This window comes from Crocodylus siamensis, chromosome 10, assembly GCF_052110815.1.
Source record: "Crocodylus siamensis isolate JL-2025a chromosome 10, ASM5211081v1, whole genome shotgun sequence".
NCBI classification, from domain to species: Eukaryota; Metazoa; Chordata; order Crocodylia; family Crocodylidae; genus Crocodylus; species Crocodylus siamensis.
In genome coordinates, this window is record NC_143404.1 from 13,580,606 (window position 1) to 13,593,167 (window position 12,562).

Here is a 12,562-nt window from a genome sequence, read left to right on the forward strand (position 1 = left end):
CCAGGCTCTGAGTGCCTCCCTGGGGGCGCCTCATATCTGACCAACCCCCTTCCTGGAGCATACCTGCTAGCCTGGGGGTTTCACTGCCACCACCCAGGGCTCTGGACTGATTCTGGCTCTGCGCACCCTGGGAAACACAGGCCTAGTAGTCCTCAAGGGTACTTGATTCACGTCAAGAAGTTGGGATGCTTCCCTCAGTCAGAAGCTCAAGTAGTGGTTTCCCTTAGTCAGCCAAACCAAGGGGACCCCAAGGCATAATTTAGACCCACTTCCAATAAATCTCCCATACTAGGTACAAAGGAGAACTTTATTGGTTACAGAGGGTAGGGTTAGAATGGGGTACAGGGTAGAGCAATGTCAGAGAAATCCCAGAGAGCAAACTCCCATGGCTGGGTAGCCTTTGATCATGCATCTGAGTTACTGCAAGCTATATATCTAGTTAGATCTCAGGTAGCTTACTCACAAGTATCATCCAGAGGCAGTGGGAGATTCCCTCTGGAGGCAGGCAGTTCCTTGATCATGAGTTCTGAAAGAGAGAGAAGGTTTCTGATGGTACAGCTCTTCTCTGTCTCTGAGTGTCCCTCATGGCTGCTGCCCCTTCCTCCTGGGCAGTCCTTAACTTGTATAGTCCTTGTGACCTCATTTACCTGGTCCAATGGAGGCCAGCACCTGTTGGCTGTCAGCCAACCAATTTGAAATGCATCACTAGTTGCTGGGCAGACTCTAGCCCACCAGGGAGCAAGCCCCTCACCCAGGTATGTGATACCAGTCACATAGGCAGATGGAGCAGGTTTCCCCCTTCCTCAGGAATGTATCCAGTTCAGGTTACCCAAAGAGATGGGGTAAAGGTGTGTCTCTTGCTTGGCCCATCCTAATCAAATTGTCACAGAGCAGAGTTTTTGGAGAGAAATAAAGGTGGCCTTCTGTCACAGAGGGAGGCAAGGCCAGGCCCCTGCAGGATGCTCTAATGTCCCACCCCCACCCCTCCTCAGCAACCCAGCAGGGAAAGTTTATCACCTCAACTCAGTGTTTATCAACTCATTAAGAAAACAAAGCCTCTCTCCTTTAGTTCATGCTCTTCTTAAACAGCTTTTCCAAGGAAGGACATTACCAGCTACCTGTTGATTAGCTCCAAACTCCTGCCTGCCTTTGTTGTCTTCCACAGCAGAGACTGTAACCAGCATATGGTCTGCTAGCTAATGCTGAGAGGTATAAGGGTGAGGGTAGAATAATTCCTGTTTAGCAGAAAGAAGCTAGGCAGATGACTGCAGTCTGTGCTGGAGGTCCAGCAAGGGAGCAGAGGGGAGGAGGGGAATCCTGCTTAACAGGGAGTGGTGAGGGGGAGGTTGGGGAGCAGCCTGGAGTCTCTCCCAGAGCTGCAGCCAGGGAGCAGAGGGGAGGCGCCAGCCATGCTGCGAAGCAGAGCGCCCTGCCTAGTCCAGACAGCATGCCAGGATGCTGGGGGTGTCTGGTTTAACTGAAACCAGCAAGGGGTCTGGGACAGACAAACTGTTTTGAGCCAAACCAGTTAAGTCTGATACTACATTGAACCAGGTTTATCTCAAACCGGTTCCAGCCATTTTCAAACTGGCTTGTGTGCACTGAACATCAGTTCTGTTACCCATTTAAACCAGTTTCTGATCACTTAAACCAGTTTACATGTAATGTCTATCCCTAGCCTTAGGGCACAGATAGCTGCATCTCAACTAACCATACCTCGCACTGGACCTAAACTATAGCTGGAAATGTCACTTCATGGGAGGGTTCATTGTGCCCATTCTGTTTATGTTTAAGGTCCAGAATGCTAAAGATGACCCTTAGCTTCCCACTACTTAATCTCAGACGAGCAGTTCATTTTGCAGAAATCATTAGATGGATGATTTTTGCTCAGTGGAGATATGGGCTGGAGCAAAACTACTGACCCAGAGGACTAGAGCTCTGTGATCCCCTTCCAACCCTGAGTTCCCTGCTGATGTAATGAGATGTGAGTTACTAATCGTGCACTGATCAAAGGAGAACAAGTCTGGCGGCCAAGAAGTCAGTTGGTATCCCAGCATGCTGTGGGCAGTATACACAAGTTACTAGTTTGATAGGTTTTTGTTTTTTTAAGAGCACTGAAGCACCAGTTGGTGGTTCCCAGCCTGATTCCTAAGGCAAGCCTAGCTGTTGGGGGGCCAGGAGGAGGATATGGTCCTAGTGGCCAGCTAGCCTGCCCCCTTCCCTTTTCTTGCTCCTCTCATCTGCTACCCTGTATTTCTCCTGCCACACCACGATGGAATCAATTAAGAGAAAGTGCCTGGACCAGCCTTAAAGGGTGCTTGGGTGGGAGGGTTCCTTTGGGGCCGCTTGGCTTCCCTGCTTTCACATTTATCTAGGCCCTGACCCTCTTATCTGGGGCCTGATTTGCAATAGCTGCTACCTTGAGTCCTGGACTCACTCAGTCTGGCCTCAGTTCTCTGGTAGCAGCAGCACAGCTGGGGAATTAGGCTCCACTGTAGGGCTCTGGCCCTCTACGTTCCCTCAGCCTAATAGAGTTTAAATCTCATCTCTCTCTCTTTGTCTCTGTATGACCTCTCACCTTCAAGAAGTGAAAACCCCCAAGGAACTTTAAGTTGCCTGCAAAGTGACCTCCACCTCCCCTTGCAGTTGTTCTCAGTCCTCCAGGTGTCCAACACAAAACAAAAAGGAAAAATCCCAACTAAAAGTTCTTCCTCAGCTTCAGGGTAACAGATGGAGACTTAACTTTGGGCTTTGCCCCACAGGCCTGCTGTCTAAACCACCCAGAAACAAAAGGGGAAAACTGCAGCAAAACTCGCACCCCTTCTGGGTCTACTTACAGTGTCCATTCAGGCGTCCTTTCCCTCCAGCTGCCCTGATGACAGAGCAGCTTTCTCTTCCTCTCTGTGACCAGGGCTTCACTGCCTCTCCAGCCTGAAGGCAAGCCTCTTTACCCCCAGAGCCCTGCCTCTTTTGGCCTGCTTGGTCTATTAGCTGCCCTGGACACGAGGGCTACTCTTTAGTCCCAGCCTTGCCAGCTGCCTCTGCCCGGGCTGCACTCTCCTCTTGAAGGACCCTCACTGATTCTGCTGGGCAAGAGTTCTCTGTTACACGTTCCCATTCAGTATTTTTACATGATTTCTACAGGCATTAATGATAAAACACTAATGTGAAAGCAGTGGAAACCCATAACACGTTAACACAGTTGCTCCCAGACTATCGCACAAGGAATAAAAGGTTAAAAGAACAATATAGCCAAAAAACCTGAAGAAACTCTAAAGAACCTGAATGTATAGGGACATAACTAATACTGACTAAATCAGGGATAGGCAGGTTTTTTTGGCTGGAAGGTGACGTGATGAGTTTTGGTGTCCTCTTGACAGCCACACCTCTTTCTCTCTCCCTCCCACCTGGAGCTGTAGCATGCTCTGATTGCCATTCCTAACCCAGAACCTGCTAGCTGTGTCTGCAGCATAGATGTGGTTGGTGCAGAAATCATGCCACTGCTATTGGTGGTGCAGGACACTGGGTCTGGCTGAGCTGCAGCCCTAAGCCCTGCCACTGGTGCAGAAATCTGGGGGGAGCATGTGCCTCCCCTCCCCCACATGTCACTTACACCACCACCTTCCCAGTGCAGCAGAAGCAGCCCTGGGCAGGCGCTGACATCATCTCTAGACACACTAGCCAGGTTCCAGGTGAGGATCGAGACATTGCTGGATCCACAGCTGATGCCACCATGTCTGCATTGGGCAAAGCAGTCCTGAGTGCCCTTCTGGCACAGTGGAAACAGTTCTGCCCATCTGGCACCACCTGGCAGCTAGGGCTGCTGGCCTCCCTTGGGCTGGATCTCATGAGTTGGCAGCCACCTCCCCCCCTCCCACCCACAGGCTGGATACAATAGTTGATGGGCTGGAACCAGCCCACGGGGCATTTTTTGCCCAGTCCTTTATATGCATGCAACTTATCTCCAGTTACCTGAAATGACACTAAATAACCAAGTTCTGCAGTTTGTACTGTGGAATCATATAGTGACTAGGAAGCCATTAATAATACAAACTGTAATAATTAGCATAACCAAGTAAAGTTGCCTAGCAGTAATAATGCAATGACAAAGTAATTTGTTAGACTGATGTGTTATTTCACAATGGCAATGAGAAATGAAGGACCCTTATTTTGTAAGACTTTAGATCAATATAACGGTGTTCTTATAAATGTGCCAAGTTTTCCCAACCAGCAAGGATCATTAAAATCCTATGAAATATTTCAAGTCCTTTCAAAACTATTTGGATGCCAAATAACTGAATCATAGCTACTTAACTTTTATCCAAAATCTGCACAGGAGTCTGTGGACATAGATGTCCATAAATTATAAATGCAGACACTATTGGAGTTTAGAAATCTTGGAGCATTTGTGAGACTTGATAAAGTCTTAGATTTAGGATTTCAAACTCAGAATTAATTCCCTGTAAAAATCTTGGAAATGTTTTGATCTGCATTGGGATTTGTGTGTAGTCAAGCATGAAGCTGTGCAGCTGCTTAACACAGCATGTGAGTGTCAACATGGTAAGAGAATATAATGTTTATGTACATAGTTAAGACTCCCCTTCCCCATTCAAGAAAAAGTGAGGCAAATTAGTATTACCAAAGAGGTTCCATGTAAGTGAGGGGACAGAAAAAAAGGAGAGACTTGTAAGTGGGAAGATGGTGGTATAAACAGTATCTGTAGGAGAGAAAAGATAAAGGTATAAAGCATGTCCTCTTGTGGACAAGGAAATGGTGGCTGAGAGAGGGGATGGGATTCAAGAAAGCCCCCAGCGTGAAAGAGAGTGAAAAAATGCAGCCCATAAGGCCTTGTGGTGTGGCGAGGAGAGACGAGGCAAGGCAGAAATCCCATGCTGAAGAGACTAGTGGAAACTCTTTCAGCCAGTAGGTAGCCATGCCTATACCTCTGTGGAATATGAAAAGTTCCTGAGCAGAATTTAATTTTAATTTTTCTCCTTTCTGAAGTCATTATGCCTCCGGTCTTCTTCATCCTTCATGGAGTAAAAGAGAGTAGAACAGTACATTGTTTCCTAATACTTTCCTATTGTACATGGTGCACTGAGTTCACTTCTTGGATTGGCATTGAGAAGAAAGTGGCTGTTTCTCTTGTTGCTTTATACTCTGCAGTCTCAAAAACGCATAATTGGAATATGGTGATTTTCAAAACATGGAACATTCGCATCTTGATGGATAACCAAGATGACAAACAACCAGAAAGATGAACTGCCATCATTGCCGGGGAACTAGTGAGATGCATTGAGATTACAGCTCTGAGCAAGACAAGAAAATTGAATGAGGGTCAGCTGAGGAAAGAGGGTGGAGTATATACCCTCTTTTGGAAGGGGAAATTACCCCAAGACAGATGCTTTCATGGCTTCGCCTTCAAGAATCAGTTCATCAGTCAATTTATGGAGCTCCCTATGGGCATTAATTGAACATCTTATGACCCTCTATCTTAAGTTCAGCAACACCCAGTACACCACCATCATCAGTGTGCATGCCCCAACGCTTGATGATATAGTTCTACTCCAGCCTTGACCACGTTCTGACTAATACTCACAAGGAGGACAAGATCATTGTCCTCAGTGACTTCAGTGCCAAAAATGGATGAGACCCGGAACTCTGGAGAGTCACCATTGGGAAGGAAGGGGTAAGGAAAGCCAACTTGAAGAATATCCTTCTCCTGAGCAACTGCATGGAGCAGGGTCCTGTCATCATGAACACCATCTTCACAGAGTGACAAATACAAGAACACATGGAGATGCTCTCGCTCTAAGCACTGGCACCTCAACTATGTTCTTGTTAGAGCCCGTGATCAAATAGGTGTCCATATCATGCAAGCCATATGAACAACTAATGACTGCTGGGCAGATCATTGTCTTGTCAGATCAATTATGAACATCCAGCATTCTCTGAAACACTGAAAATAGCCAAACACAATGTGAAAAAGAAGTCTGGCATGCCAACACCAAATCTCTTCAAGAACCAAAAGTCAGTAAGAATCTTCAACAGTGTTTCCATGGAAAATTCTCTGCCCTGTCTGCAAAGGAAGGCAACATTGAGGAACTCTGGAAGTGTTTTAAAACCACCATTTATAAGGTCTGTGCTGAATTCATTAGCTATACCACCCATTGAGACCAAGATGGTCTTAATGAGAGTGACACTGAGATCCAAGCTCACCTTGACTGGAAGAGAATGGTTCATTCTATGTGGCAAGATGATACCTCATCTCAGCAGGAGAAGGAGATGTCAGCTCATGAAAGCCAAAGCTCAAAGGAGGATCTAGGAAACAAAAACCAGTGGTGGCAAGATAAATCCAGAGATTCAGCTCTGTGCTGATAAACAAGACATGCATAGTTTTTTTCAAGCAACAAAAGCCATCTATAGCCCAACTTTCCACAGTCCTACCTTACTGCAATTGCAGGATGGTTTGATGCTCCTTAAAGACATTGCATCTATCCAAGCCATGTGGAAAGAGCATTTTGAGATGCTCCTGAACCTTGAGTCCACTGCGGCTGACGCCACCGTCAAGTCCATCCACTAACACCCTGAAAGAGGATCCCTTGCCAATCCTCCTATCCTAGAAGAAGTCTGGCATGCCATCAAAGAAACGAGGAACAGCAAGGTTACTGGACTAGATGGCACACCTGCTGAATGCTACAAGGCTGGTGGCAAGGAACTGGTACTGAGACTACACAAATTTTATTCTATGAATTTGGCACAATGAAGAGATCCTTGGCTGACCTGAGAAATGCCAGCATCATGACTGTTTTCAAGAAAGGAGCTATGTCTGTATGTGAGAACTATTAAGGTATTGCCATCCTGTCAACAGTAGGGAAAACCCTTGCCAGCATTCTCCTGAACCATCTTGCTGAGGAAATCCAGCCAGAATCTCAGTGTGTTTTCAGACCATCCCACAGGTCAATTGAAATTTATCTTTGTTGTCCACAAGGTCCAAAAAATTGTTGGGAACAACACCAGGACCTTTATATGGCCTTTATTGACCTCACTAGGGCCTTTGATTCCATCAGTTGCAAAGCCTTGTGGAAAGTACTGGCCAGATTTGCATGTTCTAAAAAGTACATCCAGGTCCATCCTAAGGCTTTTTCATGACCAGATAACTGTGATTATCCTGTGTAGCAGATTGGAGACAGATCTGTGTTATCCAACCTGGGGTCAAGCAAGGATGTGTCATTGCCCCAACTCTGTTCTGCATTTTTTTTGGTTTGCTTTCCTTTTAGAATTGACATAAAATACAAAACGGATGGAGAACTCTTCAATCTGGGATGTTTTCAGTTGAAAACCAAAGCACAACAACCACACTTAACCGTCAGTATGCTGACAACTGTACCATCCTTGCACACACTGAGAGAGCTTCCAGACTGCACTGGATCTCTTCAGAGAAATCTACTAAACTTTGGGCTTCTCTCTCAACAGTGACAAGGCTAATGTGCTCCACCTTCCCCAGCCCATTAATATGACCACCCTCCCCAAATTACCATTGAGGGAAAAACCCTGAAGGTAGTCAAGCACTTCCCCTACATTAGTAGCCACCTGTCTGAGAGATTGAACATGGGTGAAAAGATCCAGGACAGGATCTGATGTACAGGTGTCTCCTTTGGGAACTTGCTTTGTCAAATCTTTATTTATCACAATCACCAGAAAGACACCAAAATCCAGTCTACAACACAGTCATCATCCCCATTCCCCTCTGTGGATATGGAACATAGGCTACCTACTGTCATCGTCTCAAGAGCCTGCAGAGATAGATGCTTTCAGAAAATCCTCCACATCAAATAGGAAGATTGCTGCACAAACAACAGCATCCTTGCTGAAGCCACTGTTAGCAGCATTGAGTTGGTGATCTTCAATCACCAATCACCAGTCTTGTTGGGCGGACATTGTATGCAAATGCCTGAGTTTTAACTCCCAAAACAAGAGCTCTACTCCCAGCTTATTAATGGGCTGATATCTCATGGTGGTCAGAGGAAATGCTACAAGGACGCATTGAAGCCATACCTCAAGAAAATGGATGCTGACATCAAGACCTGGGAGGGGTTGGCTGCTGACTGACTCCAAAGTTGCTGCAACCTCAACCAAGTGACCGCCCATTTTGTGGTAAAGTGTCTTGCCTTCAAAGATGAGAGGAAGGAAAAAGAGAGAAATTCTAGCCTATATCCTACTCTCCCCTGAAGAAAGATGTGTAACTTCTACAGACAGGTCTGTGGCTCAAGGATCGGACTTTTAAGTCACCAAGTCCATCAATGAGCTGTAGTAAAGATCGTCCTTGAATCAAGGGATTGCCAATGACAATTGCTGTCCGTTGCTAAGTACACCTTTCTGTCCCACTCCTGTCATATGGCTGAACTGAGGAGGAGGAGGGTGACACTTTTGAACCTTTCTGGTTTCTGTAACCCTTTAAATGTAGAAAGAAATAGGAAGTGACGGCTGTTGGAAGATGATATCTTTATAGTTGGGAGAGGAAGAAACTGAAATGAGATGGAGGATGAAGTGCATCTGCTTACCAGCTTCAGCATTGCTATGGTCAGATTGCAATGATCTTTTCTTCCCTACTTCGATTTCAGATGGAGAATTGCTCTTCTTGATCAGTTAACCTCCCCCCCCCCACACACACACACACACTTTATTTCTGTTAAAATATGAGACCCTCATCTGGAGCAGTTGTGTTGCATTATCTCCTTGGTCAGTCTTGCATGTGTTGGCTTTGGTCTGTAGAGCCCTTGCAGTGTACAGAGACTCCCCAGCGGCTAAATGAGGGGCGGGCAAAATACGGCCTGTGAGCTGGATCCGGCATGCCAGGCTATTCTATCTGGCCTGCGGGGCCCCTTAAAAAATTAGAAAATTAATATTTATCTGCTCCTGGCTGCCTGTCAAAGATGACAGGAGACAGGGGCAGTAGGATCCAGGGGGAGCTGGCAACAGGACTCAGCAGCCCAGCCCCACTCCATCCCATCCCCAGCCATTTCCCTACCTTCCTGCCCCCGCACTGCTCCAGCACCATGTGGCTCCCAGCTGCATTGCCAAACCACAGGAGCATGGGCCGCGCCAGTATCCCTGGGCCACAAGTAGGAAGGGTGTGTGTGTGTGTGTGTGTGCGCGCGCACGTGTTTGTAGGGTGAGTGACACATACCCCACCATACACCTGTACCCACCCCCCTCACAGTGCCATACACACAGACCCCCATGCCTACACCCCCTTATACTCCCCAGCTACCCTCCCTCCCACACAGCCCCCCACAAACCCTATACCCACCTACATCCCACATATCCACACCCCCCCCACATGCTTCCTCCTCTCACACGCACAGCCCCTACACCAGTGGTTCTCAACCTTTTGCACCTTATGTCCTGCCTACTCAAAAAATCCTGATCCCACCAGTTGACGAGTGGGAGGGCAGCAACCAATCAAAGGGCGCAAAAGCAAAACCGGAAATCCTGCCATGGCACTTCCGGTTTTGCCACCGTGACCCGAGTCCCACCTAGAGGACTTTCGTGTCCTACCAGTGGGATGCGTCCCACCAGTTGAGAAACCCTACCCTACACCAAACCACCCCCTACCCCACACACCCACAGCTCCCCACAAAGCCCCCCCCCCCCAACATACAAGAATAAGTCTTAATTTTAAGCTATTATATACAATGACCTCTATGTACACTATGCAAACGCATGTACACCAGGACAAAAATATTTTTTGAAATCAAATTAATGAATGTTTTAGATGTTCAGGTTTTAAAATATAATTTAGTATTTTTCTGGTTGTGAGATGGTAAAGGCCTTTGCTGAAAGGAGTACTTCTGGGGGCAAGGGGAAGGACTTCTGGTGGCAAGTCGGGGGCTAGGGGGTGGGACTTACAGTCAGAAGAGGGCGACCAGGGACAGGGCACCTGTCAAGGGGTGGGGCTACCCACGGGGCCTTCAACAGCTTGCCAGACCTTCAGCCAAAATAACTGCCTGACCCTGGGCTAAACCAATGTGGGCTTGCCTTTCTCTCAGCCCAGTGCTACTTACTAAGGGAAACAGTGTGCTACAATTGCAGTTTCTTATCTTGGTAACTTAAGCCTTTCCTGGTGCAGCTTGAGGCCTTGCTGGCTTCCATAACACTGTAGTTCATTGATTGAAGAGATTTCTCAAACAGGCAGAACTGCAATAATATATACAATGCTTCCTGACACTGAGACAAGTGATACTTACAAGTGAAGTATTTTCAGAGGCACCAAAGTGAGCTTCAGTGGGACTTGGGTGTTTTGAAACTTTTAACCAATTCTTGACTTTTAAGTCTAGGAAGGTCTTGGTGGAAGGTGGTGTCAGAGACTTTCATCTTATGTGGTGCTCTAGAAAGGTAGAGAAATTAACTCTCAGCATGGATGAAATTTCTTGTCTACCTGAAGACGTGCTAATCATGCTCTTCTTGCACAGTCCAGAATCCCTCGGTGCTAGTATCTTCTTGGGATGAGGGAAGAACAAGGGAGGAAGGGACTTGAAGGCTAGGTTAGCTCCCACTGATTCACTTGCCGGAACCCTTCCGGTCGGGAAACTCTTGAGAGGCAGCTCAGAATAATTCCGTGGCATAATACGGTGGAAGAATTTTCACATACCGAATTTAAACAGCTTGTGACCCAGCACTGGCAGAATTTAAGCTGAATATCTGATTAAATGGTTTGATCCGTGCCTTAGTAGTGCACGTGGTAAAGAGCAGGCCATGCAATCTCAGCCGTGTAGAGAAGTATGTCATTATAGACACACCTGGCATATGTTGTTACCTAAAGTGTTTATTTAGCTGTCTGTTTCTAGTAGCATCTCTAAATATAGGTAATGAATTGCCTCTCTCTTTAGTCAATTTACTGTCCTTTTTGTGTTCCATCTGGCAGTTTCTAACTCATAACTGAGTGACTTTTGCTGATGATTTTCTTTTGTTAGGTATAAATACATTTTTATATTCTTATACCAACAGTGCCAGTAGTCAGACAATTGTAACTTTATGGACTTAATTACCTGGTGCTTAAGTTTTGGTTTTCTGTGATAGTTTTAGGGTGTGTGTGAAAGAGAGAGAAGAATGTACTGCTTTTCACATTATCTTCCTAAATAATGTTGTCTTAATCCGTTTAACTAATTACATGCATAATTTAAAATAGTCCATTATGCCTTAGTTCATATGTGAAGGGTTTCTAAACTGACTGGTGATTTTTTTTTAGGTGTTTCAGTTTTGTTTCAAACTTGAGATGTCTTAAGAGGGCTGGATTCCTGCCCCCCCCCGCCCCCCCCCAAATGTGCTCACTGAAAATCAGGTCTCTTTTTAAATATCACAGATCGAGCACTCAAAAATTGTGTGCTTTGCATTTCGTTATAGATGGTATATGTATATATTATTTGTTTTATATATATTATATATGTCTGCAACCTTACATATATTTGTTTATTTGTCTATTTTATCTGGTGATGAATTGGTTAATTGCTATTAGGTAAATGATAATCAGTTACAGCTACCTTTTTTCTGTGTGCATTTTTATCTTTAATGACTGAAGTTTTGGGTAGCAGAAGTTGCCACCAGAGTAGTAATGCAGTTCTCCATGGAATACATTTAAGCCCATAGTGTTTTTGCTCTTCATTGAATTTTGAGGAGGTGCTTCCAGCATCAGGGACAGCTGCAGGGCACTGGAGGTGCTCATAAGCAAGGAGAGACAGAATCAGTAGGTAACAGCAAGAGGCTAAGTTTGAATAATACTAAATTACTTTGAAAATTTCAGTTAACCAGAAATTATATTAATGGCTGTTGCTAACGGCAAAATCTTTACTTTCCAAATCATTATGATTGGACTGGATCAGGACTGACCATAGATGAAGGCAAGAGCCTAAATGAACCACAGTGACTTGAAATGTGGATAGTAGTGGCACTTTTACACGTGCTCTGAGGGCTGGGGGGCAGCACTTCAGTTAGCGTGGCTCTGAGACCTGCTTTAATTCAGGCACAGCCACGTCTCACGTATCAGCATCCCCACGCTTAAAAATGGCAGCGGGTGTGCTTGAACTAAAGCTTGTTTGATGAGCTTCAGATCAGGTGCCCCCACTACCATTTTTAAGCGTGAGGACGCTCAGAGACGATATGCAGGAGGCTGCTGGGGTGCAGACTTGATTAACTGAGTCTGCCCCGATGTGCTGGAATTGGAATCGAAGCAGCCTCCGTGCTTCCATATAGGCACCCTAGAGGTCTGTCATTGAGGTGTAGAATTAGCGTATATAAAGTTCCAGTGATTTGTCTTTGGAAAGATTTGAAACATGAATGATTCAAAATGTTTTCCTGAGAGGAGCCTGCAGATTCCAACTCTCAGCCACTTGAGATTCAGTAGGCAGAGAAGTGTGGAGTCATTTCGGTTTTCACTGCATCTGTCAAGTTCCTGAGGCTGAAATTATACTGGTAACACACTGGTTAAATCTGCTCTTTTCCATGTGGCTGAACGTTGAAGGATCTTATTGGGAGTTTAAAAATGTAAGCGGGCTTTGTGTTA

General features: G+C 45.8%; 1 protein-coding gene across 3 annotated transcripts in view; it reads left to right on the top strand.

Moving 5' to 3' along the window:
• The window catches only part of ARHGAP26 (Rho GTPase activating protein 26), a 326,765-nt gene that overhangs the window by 199,232 nt on the left and 114,971 nt on the right, over positions 1-12,562 (top strand). The gene's annotated exons all lie outside the window — the stretch shown is intronic.